Source organism: Anabrus simplex, chromosome 5 (genome assembly GCF_040414725.1).
Source record: "Anabrus simplex isolate iqAnaSimp1 chromosome 5, ASM4041472v1, whole genome shotgun sequence".
NCBI lineage: Eukaryota > Metazoa > Arthropoda > Insecta > Orthoptera > Tettigoniidae > Anabrus > Anabrus simplex.
In genome coordinates this window covers 248915009-248929571 of record NC_090269.1, presented here as the reverse complement: position 1 = coordinate 248929571, position 14563 = coordinate 248915009, and positions in this window count along the sequence as shown.

Below are 14563 nucleotides of genomic sequence, written 5' to 3'. Positions count from 1 at the left end.
TCCTATCGTTCGCATTTCCTTCCCAATTGACATCTGGCAAATTCAGATCTCCCGCTACAATCACATTTCTTTCCACGTCGTTTCCCACATAGCTGACTATCCTATCAAATAATTCCGAATCCGCGTCAGTGCTACCCTTTTCCGATCTGTACACTCCAAATATGTCAAGTTGCCTATTATCTTTAGAAATGAGCCTTACACCTAGAATTTCATGTGTCACATCTTTAACTTTTTCGTAGCTTACAAATTCTTCTTTCACCAGAATGAACAATCCCCCTCCCACCATTACTATCCTATCTCTACGATACACACTCCAGTGCCGTGAGAAAATTTCTGCATCCATTATATCATTTCTCAGCCATGATTCAACTCATATTACAATATCTGGTAAATATTTATCTATTAAATTAATTCTATTCCTTTCTTTACAATACTTCTACAGTGCAACACTAACAATTTTATGTCATCCCTACTTGATTTCCAGTTCCCTGTTCCCTTATCACCGCTCCCTAGGCCATCCCGTTTCCCTGAATGTACCTCCCTATTACCCCCTCCAAACAAATTTCCTAACTTATACGTACCACTGCGGTTTGAATGAAGGCCATCAGAGCGCAGATCCCTATCTCCTACCCACCGATTAGGATCTAGAAATTTCACTCCCAGTTTCCCATATACCCACTCCATAGTCTCATTTCAAACCCCAATCACCCTCCAGTCAGTATCCCTCCTACACAGTATTCCACTAATAACAATCTCCGCTTTCTTAAACTTCACCCGTGCTGCATTTACCAGATCCCACACATCTCCAACTATGTTGGTACTTATATCAGCTTGTCTTACGTTGTTGGTACCAACGTGAAACACTACCACCTTCTCCTTCCCCTCCTCCTCTCTTCTACTTTCCTCAACATCTGCCTCAACCTAATTCCTGGATAACATTCTACCCTGGTTCCGTTTCCTCCACACACTTTCCCCACATGTCTAACGATGGAATCCCCCATGACCAGAGCCTCAAACCTACCCACCTCATTTGATCCCCTCCCCTCCTTGTTAGCCCTGTCTTTCCTGATAGCTGCAGAAGCTACTTCCTCCTCCCTTTTCTCCTTCCCATGACCCTGTTCCACCTGTCTTTTCCTATCCTCTACTCTACATTTCCCTTTCCTACCTTTTCCCTTCCTCCTACTTCCACGCATCTCAGCAACATTTCCCTGTCCCTCATCTTCCCTCTGTTGTTCTACCTGGAGTGACTCGTACCGATTTCGCACAGACACCTGTCCTGAATTCTGATCCTGAATAGAGCCCTTAGCCTGCAATCTCCTTCCCCTTAGAACATTAGACCACCTGTCTTCTACAAATCCTCCCTTTCCTTCTCCTCCCTCTTGTACACCTACTGTAACCTGTACATTGTTTGAGGGAGTCCTATCTTCCTTCCTGTTTTCTGTGAGAATCCTAATTATCTCCCTCAAACTTTCCAACTCCTCCCTCATACCTCTCAATGCCTCACCACACCCACAGTAAGTACACTCGCGCTCCTTAGCCATTCTTTACGGGGGAGAAAAATTAATTAAAAATAAAATAACTTATTTGCAAAAAATAAATGAACGGAAGGATATATTGTCTGGGATAGTACACGACAATAAGGTAATTAATATACGACTACACTACGGTACTACTTAGTCGTGCTCTATTTTATTTTATCCTACAACCCCTAACATAATAAAACTGCTGTTAATTACTGAATATCGAAAGTAATACACAAGAACTACACAATTCCAAACTGCAATTAAGCTTATCCTAATTACAACAACAGTATTTTAGTAAGATTTTCTACGGATACCTCTACTACACCAGTATTACACATATATTTTACAATAATAAAATAAGCACACTAAATTCTAATAGGATATTACTCGTACACTACTGTACAGCACACTACAGTAATTTTTAAACTACTTTCAGACGTATCTTAATTACGATACCGGTACCGTACCGTATGTCACTACTAAGCACAACAGAAATGAAATTTGCAAGAACTACTGTACTCTAAGATTACCAACGAAGCTAAATGCTTAGACAAATTATTATTAGTATTACGGTCTAATAGATACACACGAAAGATAACACACGAATATAGCAGGCAAGATACGACACTATCTAAATGTACTGAATCTATACTACAATGTATCTACACTACACTACACTGCGTTTGGTTAAATGCTTAAGTATCGAAAGGTTTGCCGTACACGAAGAAAAACACGAATATAACTGGCAAGATACTATCTAATATATTATAATTTATCTTCACTACAATTCTACTGAAATGTGGTTATGTGATTATTACAGCTGGTGGATTACTATTATTTTCCCTACTACACGGGACGGAGAATAAAAGTGTTCTTAATTAGGCCTACTGAAACATACGAAGTTGTCTACAATAATTTCTCAAATATTTCTATCAAAACTTCTACTACTACTCCAGGGACTTGAAATGAAATTACCGGGATATATGAACTTTATTATTATTAGCTAACCGCTCATAAATACTGAAAGATCGAGGGAGCGAAATATAAATTACGGATACTAACTACCTACTCAGAAGTACAAATGAATGGAATACAAGGTCAGCTGATTTTCACAGACGAGTCCAGATTTCCCCTGACATAGCGTGATGGGCCTCAATGTGTATGGAGACGCCGTGTTGAGAAGTTATGGAAAATGTTGTCCAGGAAGGCGGCCGATTCGGACACGGTTCTGTGATCGTGTGGGGTGGCATCAATATTGATGGCCGTACGGATCTTGTCGTCGTCCGTGGAAATCTTACCGCTGCGGGGTACATCGAGCAGATACTGCTACGGCATGTGTTGTTTGCTGCATACGGTGTTGGCCCTGAATTCGTACTCAGTTATACAATGCCAGGGCTGATGTAGCCCGCATCACCAGAGCTATCTTGCGAGAACTGGACATTCGAAAGATGAAATGACCAGCAGTGAGTCCCGACCTTAATCCCATCGACCATGTATGGGTGAGGATTGACAGAAGTGTTCGTGAGCGTCCTGTTCCACCACAGGCTCTCCAAGACCTCGAACAGGCTCTCATTGAGGTATAGTACCTGATACCGCAACTTAACCTTCGTTCGCTTATGCGGAGCATGCCACGTAGGTGCCAAGCTGTGATAAATGCTCGTGGAGGACTTACACCATACTGAAGCTCTCCAACTGTGATAGAAATCCTCCCTGGAGAACTGTTATCTCTATGTTTTCGCTCCTATTTGGATATTTCCGTTTGTGTTCTGAAAATGAACCCGAATCCATCGATTTTCTTTTGTATACTTCGACGGTAAAGAATGTTTAGTTGGTAATATACCTGGGTGTGAGGTATTATTTTGTGGCGCATGGCATACGTTCAAAAACGTGTTCCCTTAGTTTTTTGAACTGTGTATGTACTGTATCTGAAGATACTTGGACCCTAAATCTTTAGATGTCTCTACTATCCGCTTCTGTGCCCCTCTGGTAGGAGGACGGAAAATTAATTTTTGAAGGAATTTTCAAGTTTCAAAAATGGTAAACCTTAAGTGTTTGCAGATTGTTTATTTTATGCGCTAAGGTTACTAGCACTTTTACGGCTTCATTCTTCCTTAAATTATTCACCAATCAGAAATTTTGTGTGTATTTCTCTAGGCAATTAAAATTGGTATGGGGATGGATAGATTTTACTAAAACTATAAACTCCGCAAAATATTTTGATACTTAATATTTCGGATCTAGTCACCCCTCTGAAGTATAGGCTTAGCCTCTGCAACTTCGGGCCATAAGCTCAGGTAGGAATTTTAGTGTCTTTTAAAGAGGAATGCAAGTGTTTCGCCTCTTAGCATTTTGCTCATGGCCGATCATTTCGAATCTTTCATTTTGTACATTAAGGCCATTTAGAATGGGCAATCCTTGCCCTTGTTTAAAGTGCCATTATTTATGGACGAGTGTGTAACAGACTGTCGAGCAGAAATTACAGTAAACGCTGTTTTTTGAAAATTATCTAGTGTAAAATTTGACAAGAAACTTGTGCCTCTGAGAGGCTGGACTCTAGAAACTTTTGGAGCCCATTCTCCTAGAATGTGACTAGAGCAAATATGCCCTTGTAATAGTGCACCTTTCGATCTACAAAGCTCATTCCTTGTAAACTATTGTTTAGGTAATCTTCTCCATTTTACCTCATTTTTGATTTTATTGTTAACTGCGATTTCTTGTTGTTGGTTCAGATTTTCTGACTACAAAATTTAAGAAATTAAAGGAATACATTTTGAAATTTAATGAACTTATGCTCTGATCTTTTATCTGTCCACCCATTCACACCAGAACCTTCTTACACCTCTTTATACCACGTAAACCATGTAATAAGTGGTAGCAGAGCGTGGTTGAATGGGCATGGACTAAGCCACACTCGACGGCTTTTCTTAAATTTGAATTGAACACTAGAATTTTTTCTGCCTTGCGATTTTTCCAAATATTGTCAAATTTTTCATTCATTATGTCTCGTGAAGAGCTAATTTATGAACTATCAGTTAGAAAGTTCCAATCTGCTGGCATGGTTGCAACAGACGCATCAAGACTTAACACATCAGTAGCCCTGTGTATGGAGAGAAATAATTTGGTGATGCCCTATACACAATCACCGCTAACATTATTGAACTAGCCTCTTTTCTCAGTTTTTTGAAGGAGTTGAATCCTCCGGTAATCAACTTACACGTGTTCAAGATAGGTTATTTCATATTTATAAGATAGTGAGGAACATATTTTCTCAGAAACTTAATGATAAACATCTAGTATGACTAACTCTCTGGCTCAACATATTTCTGAGTCATTTAATAAGGTTAATCAATTTTTGTGCGGATCTACAAGGAGGAAGGGTGACTATGTTTTCCTAGTTTACATTTTCTTTCAGGGTAATGATTGCTACCTTTTATGAGTAACCTTGATCTAGTCGTTCGGACTTTATAGCTTCTCAACATGTGTACTACTTCTCACCTTCCCAATCGGTCGTCACTTTAAGGCGTAGTTAGTTTCTTCGGCGACCACGTGCTAAATTCTCAGGTGTAGGCCTACTCTTCTGGTAGTGATGCTGCGCCTTTTCACCAACTGCTCCTTGACCCGCTGCTAAGCTTATCTGGTGCTTATTTTTTGTACGATATACTTAGCTGGGGGTTTCCATTTCCATTTGCCTAGTTAGCCGTAAGAGATACTTTCTCCTTAGAATGGAAATGGATTTCCTGTTCGCCTATACCCTTCTCATTGCAGACCCTGTCCCTATTCTATTCCTTAGGGCTGATCGCAGTTTCTTCGGATTTCGCGTCATGTATGTCTTGTAATTATTTCTAGGTGTATCAAATGAATTACGTGTTCCTTTCGGTCAAGATTCTGCTATTCTTTCTCCTTTTGAACCTATTCCGGTTGAAGATTGGTCAAAGACTCATGGGGATAGTTCCTCTGGCATACATGAATTGTGCTTATTTATATTTACTGTTTTACCCCATCTTTCCTCACCGGATACACGTTTCTTGACTGTTTCTTGTTGGCATTGCCCATTTAAGATGGGAATTCTTGCTTTTCGTTCGGAATGAGTTCCTACACTAAATGTTGGCCCGCTATCTGGTCTTCTTGCTTGATTCACCCAAAATGTCCTTTTGCATTTTGATTATTTGTAGGGTTATATTTTGCGTAATATGAGATTTTGTATGGGAGTTGAATGCTCCTTTTGGATATACATGATTATGGTATTTATGATGTGACAGGATGTATTGGGAGTTTGTTGCTTTTCTGGGAATTGATACATGTTCTCGTGATATTTTTGTGTAATTTTGAGGCTGTATCGCAACCTCTATGCTGGCGAAACAAGTGTTTTGTGCCTTTTCCTTTTGACATGGGTGTGTTGAGGCCATCCCCGAGTGATTACACCTGCTAGAACATTTCTGTCGGTAGGAGTTTTTTTTTTTTTGTCTCTTATATTTATGGGGGGAGTTCTGCGCGCGGATTGTTCACTCCGTGGAGCTCTCCTGCTTTAATGCTGGTCTGGCAGGTATCTGAGGTAGTAAACAATCTTTGTTGTTGGTATGGTGTTGTTTATATCTATGAGATTCTCGATTTTTTCAGGAGCAACTTCTGGGAAGTATGTGCAATTCTCCATTGAAAGTCGACTCTTGAATTCCATTGTGAGTTAGACATGGCAGCCTTCCCTTATAGGCTGTTCCGGAATTCCTGTACTTCTCCGATTTTCTGTTTCTATGTTTGCAATTCTTCTGGTGAACTTCGGTTTCATTTTCCTTATTTAGTATCTTGGCATATGAGGTATGACCCTGGACGGAGACCCACCAATTTAAAAGTCGGAGGCAGGTTGTGGTTAAAATTTTGTTACGACAGGCAAGCTTGCCCCCCGGATTTCATGGATCTTGCATTATACTTGATTTTCTAACTTCGGTCACTATCTTGGTGAGAAACACTAAAACAGAATTAATTTTTCGTGTTCATCAGTCCCAAGTAATACCTGTGTGAAATCTCTTGCTTTTCATTATAGAAAACCAAGTGATGGCGTTGCCGATTTAATTATATTTATTTCCTTAGTGTCTTATTAGTTTAAGTTTTGGTCAAGCAAGATTAAATAAGGAGACCTTTCGCCCATGTCAGTGATGAAAATTTGTAGGTATTTAAGTTATTTTCAAACTTTATTGTAATCATTTTTGTGGAAACATTCCCTTCAATGGTTTCTTTCCTGTCTGTCATTACCGCCCCTGCCTCCAAACCTGAGCCGAAATTCCGTGCACTCGTCCTTCAAGCCGCCAACCGTAACAGCTCCATATACAACGCAATCTAAAAATCATGTACTGCAGCCCAGAAATTCAGTTGTTACAGTGCCCTACTATTTCCTGAGGCCACGGCGTATCACCTGGCGGGGGATGCCGGCACGGGGTATGGGCCCGCTTCGTTCAGGCCATATCTCCTTCACAACGGCCGACTTGAGCACGGTCATCATTGGAAGCTGAACCCTAATCGTCCACTCCATCATTGGGCGGAACTATGCTACTTGGCCCTTGGTGGCCAGGGTCTTGGCTGCTCCTCTCAAGGTATCGGGAGAAATGTATCTGAGGGTAGGTACTTGGGGAGTCAGGGGACCCCATCCTGACGTCGGCAGGGGCGGCCTCTCTTGCTGTCAACCTTGGGTATAACCGACCGGACTTCTACGGCTTGCCAAACTACATCAAGATTTCTTTTCTTCAAGAAACAATGTACTGTAAATAGACTCAAGATGCTGTTCAACTTTTCAAAATTTTCAAATATCCGTACCCGCAAGCTTTCACATCTGTTCGAACTGTGGTAAAACCTTAGGGGATGGAGGTCTATACCGGAAGTACACCTTCTCTGCCCAGTTGAACTACGCGCCTTCCAGAAGGTCACTGTGCTGGGAATCCTAAACTATGTATCTGAAGACACTTGGACTTTAATCCTTAGATGTCTCTACTATCGGCCTATGTGCCCCCTCTGGCAGGAGGACGGATTATTAACCTTGAGGGAGTTTTCAAGTTTCAATATTTGTATACCTTAATTGTTTGTAGATTCTTTAATTTATGTGCTAAGGTTACTAGCACTTCTACGGCTTCCTTCTTCCTCAAGTTATTAACCAATCAGGAATTTTTGTGTATATTTCTCAAGCCAATAAAAATCGGGGGTGTGTATAGGCATTCTGCCTAGGTCAAGAGAGTTCTGGAACTTTCCCATCTGAGTTGCTATAAAATATGGACGCTTTAACTTGTGTCTCTGAGAGGCTGGACTGTAGTAAATTTTGGAGCCCAGTCCCCTAGAATATGAGTGGAGTAAATATGCTCTTGTAATAGTGTACCTTTAGAGCTACAAAGCTCATTCCTTGTAAACTATTGTGTCGACATTGTGCCCTATTTTTAACTTAAAGTCATTGTTATTGTGGTAGCTGACCATCTCATAGTTGATTGTTATTTGTTCTTGTCGGTTCAGTTTTTCTAACTACCATATTTAAAATAGGAAAGATAATATTTCAAAATTACAGTTTTAACTTATGCTCTGATCTTTTATCTGTCCACCCATCCACACCAGCATCTTCTTATACCTCAGTGAACAACGAAAACCCCATAACAATGAGAATGAGAAAAGACATATAGAGAAAGAAAGAAAGAAAGAAATGAAATATAGCCTTTACGTCCACACAACTCTACAGATACAGAAGACACATTTAGAAAATGGTGTAAAATTTCCCTATGGGAAAATCAAATTATCATAAACATGTCTTACATATATTTCGGTCATAGCCATCCACCAACAGTTGCTAATTTCAGATGACCACACGCCAGAAGACATGGTCTGCGCGGTTGCTAAGTAACATTGCCTGATCATCCATCCATACTGTGCTTCACAGCCTGCACGTTACACTTCCGTCGCACATTATGTTACACTAGCAAATGTGCCCGTGCTTCGCTGCGGCATTCTACATTGTATCGAAGAAATACTGTACGTGCAGTAAATGAGACTTTTTTAAAATTGCATGTCTCTTAGAGTTATCCGAGATATAGGTTGGGGAGGTTCATATACGTTGTTTCCAGTGTAAAGTGTGGGTTGCGGAGTTGTGATGACAACGGCAGACTCGCTTGCCTACTGCCATTCACAATCGAGATGGGAAGTTTATATTATAATTGCAAGCCACATTGTCTACTGCGCCCTCAAAATCGATTTTGGGAGTTTTCGTTAAAATGGCAGGCCCCCTTTCCTACTTCCAAACAGATTACGGTAGAGGAGTTTTTATTATAATGGCAGGCAACTTCCCTACTACCTGTCAAAATTGAGTTTGCAGTTATCATTACAATGACAGGCTCCTTTCTCCTTCTGCCAGCCATCTTACTGCCAGTCTCCCCGAGTTCGTGAGTTTCCATTAAAATAGCAGGCCATAATGCCTAATGCTAGTAACATTTTCGATGGGTACATTTGTTTATAATGGCGGGCATCCTGGCCTACGGCCAAACACAATCGGGTAGGAGAGTTTTGAACAAAATTGCATGCTCCCTTGCCTTCTGCAAGTCAAATTGAGAAATGAATTATTCATTACAGTGGCAGGGCCTCCTTACTAATACCAGTTACGCAGGAGTTGGAGAAGGACTCCAGTCCTACTGCCAGTCAAAGTCGGTGTGGGGAGTACTGATTACAATAGCAGACACACCCTTTCTCGATCGCTATAAATCGACACCAATGAAAATATATAGATCGACATACGAAAGTATATGCATGTTTACAATATTGCAGACATTCATTTACATATTAACTGCTGCTAAATAGTGCGTCATATCGACAAAAGATTGTACTATAAGACGCAGTATTTAGCGGCCTAAATGGCTGGTCCTATGATATTTTCACGCATCTCATCTATCCATGGGTCAGATTGAGTTACAAACGTTGAATGGGGTGAAATTTGTGTAAGACTATCTTACATTGCATTACTTTTCAGTTAATTATCTGACATAGCATTTGGCTCACATATGGGTTTGGGTGGGCCAATGTTCGTGTAGAGTTTGATGATTCGTATCTTTCCTGTAAGTGATTGAGAGTATGAATTATTCATGTAAAAAGTCCAAATTTACTTAAAATCGAGATATAGAGACGAATCTAGGGAATAACAGATATAGAGACTACAAAAGTAATAAGACCAAGGTTGAAGATCACTGCAAATTGAACGGAGATTGTGCCATCCGTTATGTGATAGGGCTTCCCGTTTGTCCCAAGAAATGCCTCGAAACGAGAGTTTGCACCATCATTAAAATTGCCTCCATATTTCGATATTCTTCGGGGATAAAAAGTGAAAAATTTAAAGATCTTGGAAGTTTTCCGTCCGTTACAGTCTAAAACGTATAATTTTGCCAAATTTCAATTTTCTTGCTCGTCTGCCAGATTATGCCGCAATCTGAACTTTGGGTGAGAGGGGTAAAAGTTAGGACTTTCAGGAAACTACGCCAATAATATGCCGCTACCCTTAAAGGGGTAGCTGTACGAAAATTTGACCCAAATAGTCAATGTAAAGGCACACACAGTTGTTACGATTTTATTTTTATAGATAGATAAGGAATCTGCTCCACCTACAACACATTCTGGGCTATGTCCGCTGGACTTAACCTGCAAAACTGACTGTTCATTATATCTCCCTTATTAATCCTCCTGTCGAAAAATGCACATGAGAAAAAAAAGTTTCAGAAATGGATTTCCATTAAGGATTGTTGATTTCCATTAATTTCGGATGTGCATATTTTGAGCGAGTGCGAAATCATCGTTTCGGTTTCGGATAAACCCCCAGTAAATTTAGGTATTTAGAAGTAATATTGGCTCTTAAACCTGCTCACGGACAGGTGGATTATAAATATCAAGTTTGGTAGAAATATATTCAGTAGTTTTCAAGTTATAAGAACTCATAGAATAAAACAGACAAACAGACACCAAAGCTAAGAAATATGCAGATGGTCATTATTACACCTGAAGCGGATAACTGTACGGAAATTCTGCCAAAATAGTCAACGTACAAACACGTGGTCGTTACTATTATATTTATATAGATGACAGATAAGCATGGGCACGTTTGTAAGTGCAAGCCTTCATTACAAGATTTACTGCTCCTATACGGTAGATCATACCAACAATCGGTTTGCACCCTAAGACGTCACTTTTATCGCTGTACATGTTAGGTCTTAAAATATTTTCTCGTATCTCCCATATTTATGGATTCGATTGAGTTACGATATTTGAATGGGGTGAAATTTGGGTACATTTTTAACATTTTACATTGTTTTTCACATACTTATGTCGAAGCTAGAATCATGGAATTTTGTTCGCATATAGCCATTGGACGTGTCAACGTGCATGCCAAATTCGATTATTCTATCTTTCCTGTAAGTGTGTCAAACTAACATACGTGTAAAAGAACAAAATTTACGAACAGTCGAAATATACAGCCAAATCTACCCTGCAAGGAAGAGAGAGAGAGGAACGAATAAATGCCACAGGACTAAAGTTGTAGATCACTCCAAATTGAACGAAGATTGTGCCATCCGTTTTGTGATAGGACTTACCGTTTGGCCGCGGAATATCTGCATCGTCATTAAATTGCCTTCATATTTATATATTCTTCGGCACAAAGAGTGAGGGTTTAGGCCCATACTCATACTCATCGCTAGACTAGATGTGAGTGGAGTAAATGTGCTCATGTAATAGTGTACCTTCAGAGCTACAAAGCTCATTCCTTGTAAACTATTGTGTCGACGATCTTCTCCTTTGTACCCGATTTTTAACTTAAAGTCATTGTTGTTGTGGTAGCTGACCAGCTCATAGTTGATTGTTATTTGTTGTTCTCGTTTCAGATTTTCTAACTAACATATTTAAAATAGGAAAGATAAAATTTCAAAATTTAGTGTTTTAACTTATGCTCTGATCTTTTCTCTGTCCACTCATCCACACCAGCATCTTCTTACACCTCAGTGAACCACAGAAGCCCCGTAATAATGAGAATGGGAAGTGATGTATAGAGAAAGAAACAATGAAATGAAGAAAGAAAGAATGAAATGTAGCCTTTAGGTCCACAGAAGACTCTACACATACAGAAGATACATTTAGAAAATGGTGTAAAATTTCCCTATGGGAAAATCAAATTATCATAAACATGTCTTATACATATCTCGGTCATGGCCATCCATCGGAGTTGCTAATTTCAGATGACCACACGCCAGAAGACATGCTCTGTGTGGTTGCTAAGTAACATTCCCTGATCATCCATCCATACTGTGCTTCACAGCCTGCACGTTACACTTCCGTCGCACGTTATGTTACACGACACAAATTTTCGTGTGACGCCTGATTCTAAGATATCTTTATGTCAAAAATTTAGGCATTTTTAGTGAGAGGTTAGGCTCACATTCATCTCATACTCATCGCTAGACTATCCTCTTCAAGAGATGCTGAGGGCTTTGTATGGAAAAAGCTGCTATCAATTGTGTGGGATAATGCAGGGAGTGGTCTTGCTTCGAGGCTTGTGACTACTATCTAAATGTAGCTTAAGGGCACTGCTAGGGACGGTATAAGATGCGGTGCTTCTTTGTGGACGAAGACTAAGGCGTGTACCAGTGTATACTTCTCCTTGCGGTACGTCGAAGATATTAACCGTCCAGTGATCTTGTCATGTGCATCGTCACATTCACGAAGACTAACATAAGCAATCTCATAAATTATTCACTCATAAGATTATATTCAAAATCCTCTGTAGTTGTACACTTCTTCACTAGATGGTGTGGTAGATGCCGATCGGTATCTTAGTTGTAGAGGCTATAAAATCTCCCTTTCAATTGGCTGACATGCACTGGAGTCATTTGTACTGTTCTAGTGGGCTACACGCTCTCACCTGCTGGGCTATTCAGGAATGTGAGTTACTACTACCAAGGGTATCGTTCAGTTTCGTGTTGTACCTGCTGAGAGAGCTGGTGTATGGCAAACCTAGTCTATAAGTCCTTTCTTCGATCCCAGACTCCACAGGGTGCCTACCTGACGGAAGAGTTAAATGCTCGTATGCAACTCAGAGCGTCGACTGTTTAACATTAATATAAAGTGATCGCTTCATGTTGTTGCCTGGATCATCAGTCAAGATCCTGGTTTGATGGTACTCTCTGTGCCACCCTATCCTGTGCTAACATCCATCTCTGTTGGAAGGAATTAAGAGCCAACATGTCTCTTGAGTTATTCGAGCAGTGGTAATGTTTGGTGCTGAGACATGAATCCTAACCTCTCGAAAACGAAGAGAGGGAAATCCTCCGTTAAGGTAATAGATGTTCTGTACTATAATTATTGAAGACCTGCACACTTAAATTCTCATTTTCTACAGTGTTGCTTGTTTGACTGTAGAAATGATTGCATCCCTGAATGTTGCTGCCTATGATCAACTGTGCACGTCATAGTAAAGAGTATATTTCCGTTCAAAAATGTAACTTAGTATCACTGCCTCGGTGTTTATTTACGCACAGGACACATACTGCACAGTCTTTCGGGTGCACCTCATTGTTATTCACCTGAAGGAGAAACTCATATCGTTATCTTCAACTAATCAAAAGTTATTTGAAGTTGAATTAGTTCAACCACATATATAGAGCTAGGCACTTTCAATAAAATGAAAGAGTATGATTACATCATTGTTCTTTGTTTAAAGCCCCTGAAATCTCAGTCGATTTAAGGTCTTGTCCTACAGGTATTCTTAAACGTTTTCGAAACAACTATGCGTAGTCCTCACACTTACACCCCTCACATGCTACCGACCTCAGGGTGCATTACACCTCATATTTTGGGAACTGAAGAACAAGGACAAGCCGTCTACGCCACTAGAGGTCAAGTACACTGAAGGAGGAGTGGGAAAAGCAACTAAGAGTGTAGGCTACTGGCAGGGAAGATCTTAACTGTGTGCGAATGACAATCTCCCCACGCCTCGGCTAAAACTTATGCTATAGGGATCGGTAAAGAAATATTCCATCAATGAAGGTTGTATTGGACAGAAACTGAAATAATATACAAAATCATGCCTCTAGTAGCTCTCTATGCCATACAGTGTCTTTTATGAAACGGAAAAGACTTGACTGAAAATCTGGGAGTCATAGACGGAAGACTTGTCAGAAAGGTCCTAGGGCCGGTACTGTAAGATGGGGATTACCAGTGACGTCAAAATTCAGAAATCTACTCCCTGATATAGATGCTATGTGAATGAAAAATGAAAAGGTGGGTTGTTTCTACGGCCACATGGTAAGTTCGTCTCCCAACGCACTAATTAATCGCCTGTTTGCTTTTTGGAAAAAAAATATCCGTACCACCTGAATGAAGGAGATTGACAAGGATATAAAAGAACTGGCGCTGACAGACTTAAAACAGACAGACTGTGAGACAGATACTAAAGGAAGGCCATGGTTTTCAGAAAAAAAGAGCCTCTGGAGAAGAAAGGTAACTCCTGGTCAGAGGAAAGACAAGAGATCCACCGGGAGAAGATGTGACTGCACTGAACAAATATCAAAGCCCAGTGGTTGAACAAGCGTGGTCCCAAGTAGGCCCAATTCAAATAATAATAATAATAATAATAATAATAATAATAATAATAATAATAATAATAATAATAATAATAATAGAAGGAGAAGAAGAAGAAGAAGAAAAAAGTGAGGAAGAAAAATGAGGTTGGACCGGACAGGGAAGAGCCTATATATTAGTAAGTGGATGCAAAGGCTGACATCTCAATTGTCTTCTCAGCCGATTGGTACGTGTGCGGGACATTTGAAATATAAATGTTCCACTTGTGGCTCAGTTTTGAGACTACGATTACGATTTTAAAAGTCAAGTAAAACAAAAAAATTGCCTTTTGTCCTTGAGACCCCCTGATCTTCATGCAAGTCACCTTTTTTATCCTTCTTGGAAGGATCGGAAATGAATAATAATACTCCTGTGACCTCGGAATAAAGGAGAATACAGTATTTCCAACTTTCTACAATATAAGT